Here is an 8,581-nt window from a genome sequence, read left to right as displayed (position 1 = left end):
TGCTGGAGGAGAGGGGGGACAAGAGACAAGGAAGAAGGCAGTTGAGGATTTGAGGAGGTGGAGTGAAGAGATGGAGGTGAGAGGGCAGTGGAGGGAGGCAGGTTGGTGGATGAGAGGGGGGGCAACTTTGAGAAGGAAGAGTGAGGGGGATGAAAGGTGGGAGAAAGGTGAGGGGGATTTTTTGAGAGAGGTGAGAGGGAGGCTTGGAGGGAGAAGAGTGGGATGGTTGCTTTGAGAGTGAGAGTGAGGGGTGAGGGGGTGAGGGGGTGGGTTGGCACTGAAGTTGGAAAAAAAGAATGGTTGATGGAAAGCGAGCATCCATTGCAAACTGTGGTTTTTAAAAGTTTTAGGTCAGAGATGCGATTTAACACAATTCTTGATGGATGCAATGAAGGCGAATTCAGAGCATGGAGAGAAGAAGCGCTGTAATAGTTGGATTTTTTAGGCAAGGAATGAAGGAAAGGTCGAAATGAGAGCAGTCTGTTAAAATAGCAGAAGAGTAGTGCATTGTGAAACAGTAAAGAGTACCACATGTGTGAGAGAGGAAGATGAAGCATTATAAGATTGTTTTTGTAGTTAAAAATAATGTATGAGAGAGTTCAACAGATTAGGTCATGGAAGTGTAAAAAAAAATAAAAAAAAATCGAGGAAGAAGACGAGGAGGAAGTTAAGAGGAAGAAGAAGAAGCAGAATCGGGAGAAGGTGAGCGTGTTGTTGTTGTTGGGTGTATATATATATATATATATATATATATATATATATATATATATATATATATATATATATATATATATATATATATTTTTTTTTGTTGTTGTTAATATTAATATATGACAGAGTTCAACAGATTAGGTCATGGAAGTGTAAAAAAAAAAAATCGAGGAAGAAGATGAGGAGGAAGTTAAGAGGAAGAAGAAGAAGCAAATCGGGAGAAGGTGAGCGTGTTGTTGTTGTTGTAGGGTATTTATTTATTTATTTATTATTATTTTTTTTTTGTTGAGATAAGAAAGAGATTAGTTGGGAGAATGGGGGATGTTTGGAAAGTGGGGAGGATCAAAATTGAAGGTAATGGAGAGGATAGAAATTGAAGGTAATGGGGAGAAAAAAAACAAACAAAAAAAAAAACGATCGAACACCGAGTGGAACCGGTAGGCCTCAAGCACAGGTAAGAACGTCGACAAAAATACTCACAAAATAGCACGATTTTTGAAACAAAACCGAACTAGCAACACACAGTAACATGTAGGTGAGAAAATTAAACAGTTAAAACGGGACAAATAACAACCGGAAACTTAGCTTTGAGAACGTCAGCAGGGAGCCCCAAAGGAGACCTCTCGCTGCTCTAAAACCGGAACCGGAAGTCAACCGGAACCGGAAGAACCGGAAGTCCATTTGGCTTGGTCTGCTCATCCCTCTCTTGCCCCATTGATGTGTGCATTCACTAATCTGCAGGTTTTGTCCAGCTCCTCCTCGAGCCAGTTGCACCTCCATGCCAAGTTTCCACAATCCCAGACAACACACAGGTGTTGGGTTGACCCTGCATAGTAGTTTTCAAGATGTCTTTTAACACTTGGAGACCACCACGTGCTTATTCTTTATGGTGGTCCATGTTCCCCTCGATCTCACCCTTAAAGGTGGATAGAAAAGATTTTGTAAAAAGCATTCATAATTTAAACGTGAAATCAGAATGTCATAACAAAACCATTGTTTTAAAAAAACGGCATGTTTTCCCCCAAATGCAAAGGAGAGTAACTCCCCATAAATTCTGTGATCATGCCTGGTGTTGGCTTTATGGTTCGGGTGGCTGGCTTGGGATCCCAGGGTCCTGAGTTCAAATCCTGCTCAGTTGTTGAATTAATACCAGGTGGGGTTGACTTTGCCTTTCATCCTTCCAAGGGAGGCAAAATGAGTACCAGCTGCTGGTATCCTGTGTCGGAGTGGCGACCCGTCCAGGATTGTGCCCAACAGCCAAGGAGACTGCTGAGGCAGCACCAACACTCTGCACAGAGTATGGTCTCAATGGATGGATGGAAATGCGGTGATCTACAGTCAAGTTATACAGCTCAACTGATTGAAACACTGACAGGAAGTGACATCAACTGGGTTACTGCTTTGCACAGAACCAAAAGGAATATGTGGACTTTCAAAATGACACTTTCTACCCCAAGATACTTTGTGTGCATGTGCATTAAACCCTTCACAACAGTGGCCATCAGGGCATGCTAGCCCATATTGTGTGTTCGAGATCAGGATTGTTACCTAAAATGATTCACAAAGCTTCTAAAATAAATCAAAAATCTTTGGAAAAGTGCATGAGAGAAAGGGGGTGTATGCCTCTGCACAACGAGGATCGTCAGTGCTCTGCAGTTTTGTGCTCTGCCTGGAACACAAGCATCATCTCAACTGATTGGAAGAGGGGCCTTGTTGTCCCTCTCTGGAAAGGGAAGGGTGATCGCCAAGACTGCAACAACTACCGAGGAGTGACGCTGCTCTCAGTGGGGGGCAAGGTCTTTGCTCGGATAATTCTTGATAGGGTTCGCCACAATGTGCTTGAGCACTAGCATCAAGAGCAGTCAGGCTTCACACCAGAGGTCAACGATTGACCGTATCCTTGCTCTTCATGTCCTCATCGAACGCAGAAGAGAGTTTCGGCAGGGGCTGCTTGCAGCCTTTGTTGATCTCTGTAAAGCGTTCGATTCAGTGAATCGGGATGTCCTCTGGAGGATTCTTGGTCTTCGTGGGGTGCCACCAAAACTGATCGATCTGATTTCTGAACTCTACTCTGGTACTGAGAGTGCTGTGAAGTGTGGTGGTACCATCTCTGACTTATTTCCAGTTGTTACTGGAGTTCGTCAGGGGTGTGTACTGGCCCCCACACTTTTCAGCACTTGTATGGACTGGATTTTAGGGAGGATGTCGGAGAGATCAAGCTGTGGTGCATCGTTTGGGAATGTCAAGATCTCGGACCTTGATTTTGCAGATGATGCAGTCATCTTTGCGGAGACATCCTTTTGGGGGCCCTCGAGGTGCTGAATGAGGAGTCAGAGTCCCTGGGATTACGGGTTTCTTGGTGAAAGTTAAGATCCAGGCTTTCGATGACATCTTGGATGCTGCTGTCTTGTCTGTCTGTTTGTGGTGAGGATGTTGAGGTCGTGGAGAGATTCACTTACCTTGGCAGTGATATTCATGTCTCTGCTGGCTGTGAGTCAGAGGTCAATAAACGTCTTGATCGGGCCTGGGGAGTCATGGATTCACTGGATCATGGGGTGTGGCGCTGCCGGTACCTGTGCGGGAGGACGAAAGTCCGAAGCTTCAGGTCCTTGGTGCTTTCAGTCTTGCTCTATGGATGCGAGACTTGGACTCTGATCAAGGATCTGAGACAGAGACTTAATTCCTTTGGTACCAGGTCTCTTTGGAGAATCCTTGGCTTTCGCTGGTCAGATTTTGTGTCCAACGAGCGGTTGCTGAGAGAGACTCGGATGAGTCTGGAGTACCGACGGAAAGTGGAAGCAGCGACGTGCTGTTCTGGCACATGCTCCCATACCTGACCTGACCTGATCTCTAAGTCTTACTCACGTTGTTGTTCTTGTGGACTTTTTTGTTTCACAGCCTACTGTTTTCATAGAAACTTCCTGAAACTTGGCATACATATGTAAAAATACCCTGCACAGACAGTAACCATTTCCAATTTTGAAAATTCCTCCCAGAAAAAAAGTTATGACGTCAAAATGTCTCCGCTAATAGAAATCACCTAAAAAATTATCTCTGAAACTTGGCAAGCTTTTTGAATTCTGTTTGCGGGAATCGAACAGGGCATTAGCAGAGATGAATAATTATCGCACATATGATACATCACTATGACGTCATATCAATTTTTATGACGTCATTCCTATTTTTTGCATTTTTTGTTTTTTGGTTCATTTGTTTCACAGCCTACAGTTTTCATCGAAACTTCCTAAAACTTGACGTATATATGTAAAAAATACCCTGCGCAGACAGTAACCATCTCCGATTTTGGAAATTTCTCTGAGAAAAAAAGTTATGACGTCAAAATATCTCTGCTCATGGAAATCGCCAAAAAAATTATCTCCGAAACGAGGCAAGCTTTTTGAATTCTGTTTGCGGGAATCGAACAGGGCATTAGCAGAGATGAATTACCGCACATATGATACATCACTATGACGTCATATCAATTTTTATGACGTCATTCCTTTTTTGTCATTTTTTGTTTCACAACCTAGAGTTTTCATCGGATCTTCGTGAAACTTGCCATGTATATGCAGAAAGCCCACGCGCAGGCAGTCACCATCTCCGATTTTGTAAATTCTTTCTAGATAAAAAGTTAACGTCATATCGCCGCTAATGGAAATCGCCTATATCATTATCTCCGAAACTAGTTTGTTTCACAGCCTACAGTTTTCATCGAAACTTCCTGAAACTTGGCGTATATATGTAAAAATACCCTGCGCAGACACTAACCATCTCCGATTTTGGAAATTCTTCCGAGAAAAAAGTTGACGTCATAATATCGCCGCTAATGGAAATCGCCGATACCATTCTCTCCGAAACTGGGCAAGCTGTTTGAATTTTGTATGCGGGAATCAAGCCGAGCATTAGCACACATATGATACATCACAATGACGTCATATTCGTTTTTATGACGTCATCATTAAAAGGACGAGGATCTTTGCTCATTCGAGCTTGTTTTTCTACTTTCTTCCCAAATATTGCACATTCTTCCTCCTCAACATTACCCTATTTCCGCTTTCTCGCTCCAGAATATATATATATATATATATATATATATATATATATATATATATATATATATATATATATATATATATATATATATATATATATATATATATATATATATATATAATTTCACTCCACAACAATCTCACATTCTACTTTAATTTCCTTCTGCCTGTACTTATTTTGTTCTCCATCCTTTTTTTTCTCCCTTTTCTCAATATCTCCAAACGGAATCTTCACTGAATTTGTAATGTACTTTTCATCAATGCCAAATTATTCGTACTTTTACATCATGAACTTCATTCCATTTACTTGTCCAACCAATGGCAGAAGTGTAGGTGTATTACTTTTTAATCTGCTTTCTAACCTATCATTTTTCCCCACACTCCTATCGGGTTCTTGGACCTCCCCCTCGAGGGACTGTGATTGAGGAAGGCTTTAACAGAAGTGTGACGAGGCTTTCATGCCGAACAGCTCGCTATTTACACCATCGTGGAAATGACTCACGGACTTGAGTTTTGCTTGAGTTAAACAAAGGTTCATTGGAGTTCGCAGGAGTTAAATCGCATTTGCAGCCCCATCTTCAGCGACGCATGGATCTTCATACCAGGTGCCATGTCGCAGCTCTATCTTAAATGGATTTTCACTCCTTTCAACCTCGGGACTTCGATCACTGAACCCCTTTTGGTGAGCAGCTTACCCCCGTGGGCACTAGCCATTTATATCACGCGAAGCACCGAGTGAATCGTTATTTCATGGACACGGCACTGAATTAGTCTTCTGGTGATACAGTATTTCTTGCTTCTTATTGAACTTGTGGCTGTATTCACCTGCACTCAAGCTTAACAGCTTATGGGAGACCGCTCAGACTGGACGAAGTCCTCAACCTTGAGTAGAGGTCGATAACGTGATTTTCTGTAAATGCTTTTCCTTCAAAAGCATTTTAAAAGCTTCACTTCCCCTATTTCGGTGTTTGGAATACTGCACGTTCTTCTTCACCACAATATATTCCCCTTCTTTTTATAAGATTATTTCCTAAAATGTGTCAGCAAAGCACTTGGTTCAGCCATCCTCATGCTGAACCTGCGGCACCACCTTTACCCGTGCCTTCAACAAAAATCTGACCTCCCATATTTTTATTTTCATTCTTCCAATTTGGGAACTTGGAATCAGCATCCCTCCACTCCCCAACCCACCCTCCCTTTCTGCATCTCTCCTCATCCCACTGTCGCAATGCTTCCCCTCAGCCCACCCAGCAAAGCCTTCCTCTCATCTTGCCCCCCACAAGCCCCCCTACCCTCCGTCCTGCACCCCTCCCCCCCTGTCCGTAACCGTGTGGACCTCAAACATACAAGGTCTTCACTCCAACCGGACGGATCCCTCACTCCAAGCCGTTGCTGATTAAGCAAACATCATCTTTTTAACAGAATCCTGTTTATCCATCTCTTTGGCAATTCTCTGAGCTGCCTCAGCACTTGTGAGCCTGGCAGTTCATTCAAGCAGATTGGCAGGGAATGGAAGCAGCCATCTCGCTTCAGGAGTGACTGCCCCTGATATTAACTTAGTCAGAGAATTCTTCCACAGAAACCTGCGTTCTCTTGTGCAGAGATCCATCCCATCTCTTCTTCAGTTATCCTACCTTTCCCTTTAGTTACACACCCATGGTACACCAAATCCTGTGGTGAGGCAGTTGCTCTGAACAAAATTGCCTTTCCTTGTAAAGCAAAGCTGACCAAAGCCAATCTCAGCTCCTGCCAAAAAGCTCACTCACAAGTGTGTGTGTGTGTGTGTGTGTGTGTGTGTGTGTGTGTGTGTGTGTGTGTGTGTGTGTGTGTGTGTGTGTGTGTGTGTGTGTGTGTGTGTGTGTGTGTGTGTGTGTGCGCACTCAAGAGAGTCAGAAAACATTTGCCCAACCTTAAGATTGAACTTTCAGGTCTCCTCTGTATATGCTGTAAAACCTGGTGGCACCTTCTTAAGTCTGTCTGAATATGCTCCCCCTCCAACCCTTCCCTCACTTCAAATTGCACCACAGCTGACTCCGCTCGTGAGAAGGCCGAATTCCTCAATTCTGTGTTTGCTTCCAAATATTGTCCTCAAACCCTCACTCTCTGTAACCACCATAACCAGTGAAACCCAATTGCTCCTGGATTGTCTTTTCACCCGAGAAGGTGGACAAGTTTCTGTTGACCCTTGACTGATTCTGCAACTGGACAGCATCAGCTCACATATAATAAACTGCTCTGCTGCTCTTGTACTCCCTCTCTCTCTCTCTGCTCTTTTCATATTATCATTTGCCCTTGGTCATCTTCCATCTGCTTGGAAATCCACCAAAAATCACTGCATTGCATCATAAAAAGGTGTAAAAACTGATCCCCTTAACTCCAGATCTATCAGCTTACTTCCAATCATCAGCAAGGTCATGGAATCCATCATCACATTTCATATGAAATCCTTTCTTTTCTCCAACAATCTGAGAGCAGGTCACTCCACATTGTACATGTTGCTTTGACTCACCCAACAATGGATGGAGGCCCTCAATGTCAGACATGAGATCAGAACTGTCTGTGGACATATAATGAGCTTTCAATACAGTCTGGTTTTCCATCTTGCTAAACTCTTCATGTATTTCACCCACGGACACCTCCACTCTTGGGCGACTGACTTTCTCCACTCTCATAGTCGATGTGTGGCTCTCGACTGAATCCTTTCATCTCCTCTCCGTAAAGGGTGGAGTACCCCCAAGGCAGTATTCTGGGCCCAGTCCTATTCCTGATCTTCATCAATGATCTCTGACTGGAAAATCTCCATTTATCTATTTGCTGATGACTCCACCATCTGCCGTGACTATCCTTCAGATGGACAAGCAGCAGCCTTTTCCCACTTCAGACCTTCACAAAAATCACAGACTGGTCAAACATTTGAAATACATCTTTCAATCCCAACAAATCTCACACCGTCTGAAACGATGGTCTGGCAAACCCTCACATTTTTCTTAATGATCCTATTGAGGAAGTGCAGTCACTCAAAACCCTCGGTCTCACAATCCGCCATGATCTTTCTTGGGCAAACCACATTTCAAAGTTGCCTTCCAAAGCCAGTCGCTGATTGGGCATCCTCAGTTGTACAAAGCCCTTCCTCGGCACAGCTGAACTATCCCCTGACAAGGCCTTCATCCACAGATTCATGGATTATTGCTCCCCCCCCCCTTTGGGCTGGTGCCCCTGCCACACCTTGATGCTATGGAAACCAAGGCCTTCAAGACTATTGGGATCTTCCTTGATGAAGCTGAGTCTATGGTCCTCTCCCTTTCACATCACAGACAGCTCAGTGGTCTCTGTTTTCTACCACCTCCTTACTGGTCTTTGTTCCCCCACAAGTTTATACATGGTGCATGCGATTCACCATCAACCTCCTTCTGCTGAAACTCCAAGCCAGGATCACTGCTCACCCCACAAGAACGAATTTCCACATTCTCTTCAATGTAATTCTTCGCATTAAGTCTTCAAGACAGCTGTTCTCCACCATCTCAGATCACCCCTCCCATCTAAAACCATATTTCCTACCACTGTTAACCCCCCCACCTCCAAATATCCATTTTTATCTCCACCACCAAAGGTGGACGGAGGTTGTTTTCAGGATGATATCTCAATAAGTTGTCAGATGCATTCGGACAAAACTTAGTGGGCAGGGTGGGTGTGTGACAATAATGAATCAATTATATTTTGGTAAATATCCAAATCCAGATCCAAGAATCTTTAATCGGGCCATGAGATACAAACACGTAAACTGTTCAGGCTGGTGGAAGTATGCACTTTAAATAATG

This window comes from Eptatretus burgeri, chromosome 3 (genome assembly GCF_056783735.1).
Source record: "Eptatretus burgeri isolate ZD-2024b chromosome 3, Ebu_testis_v1, whole genome shotgun sequence".
Lineage (NCBI taxonomy): Eukaryota > Metazoa > Chordata > Myxini > Myxiniformes > Myxinidae > Eptatretus > Eptatretus burgeri.
The sequence above is the reverse complement of the archived record's forward strand: the minus strand, read 5'-3'. Positions refer to the sequence as shown.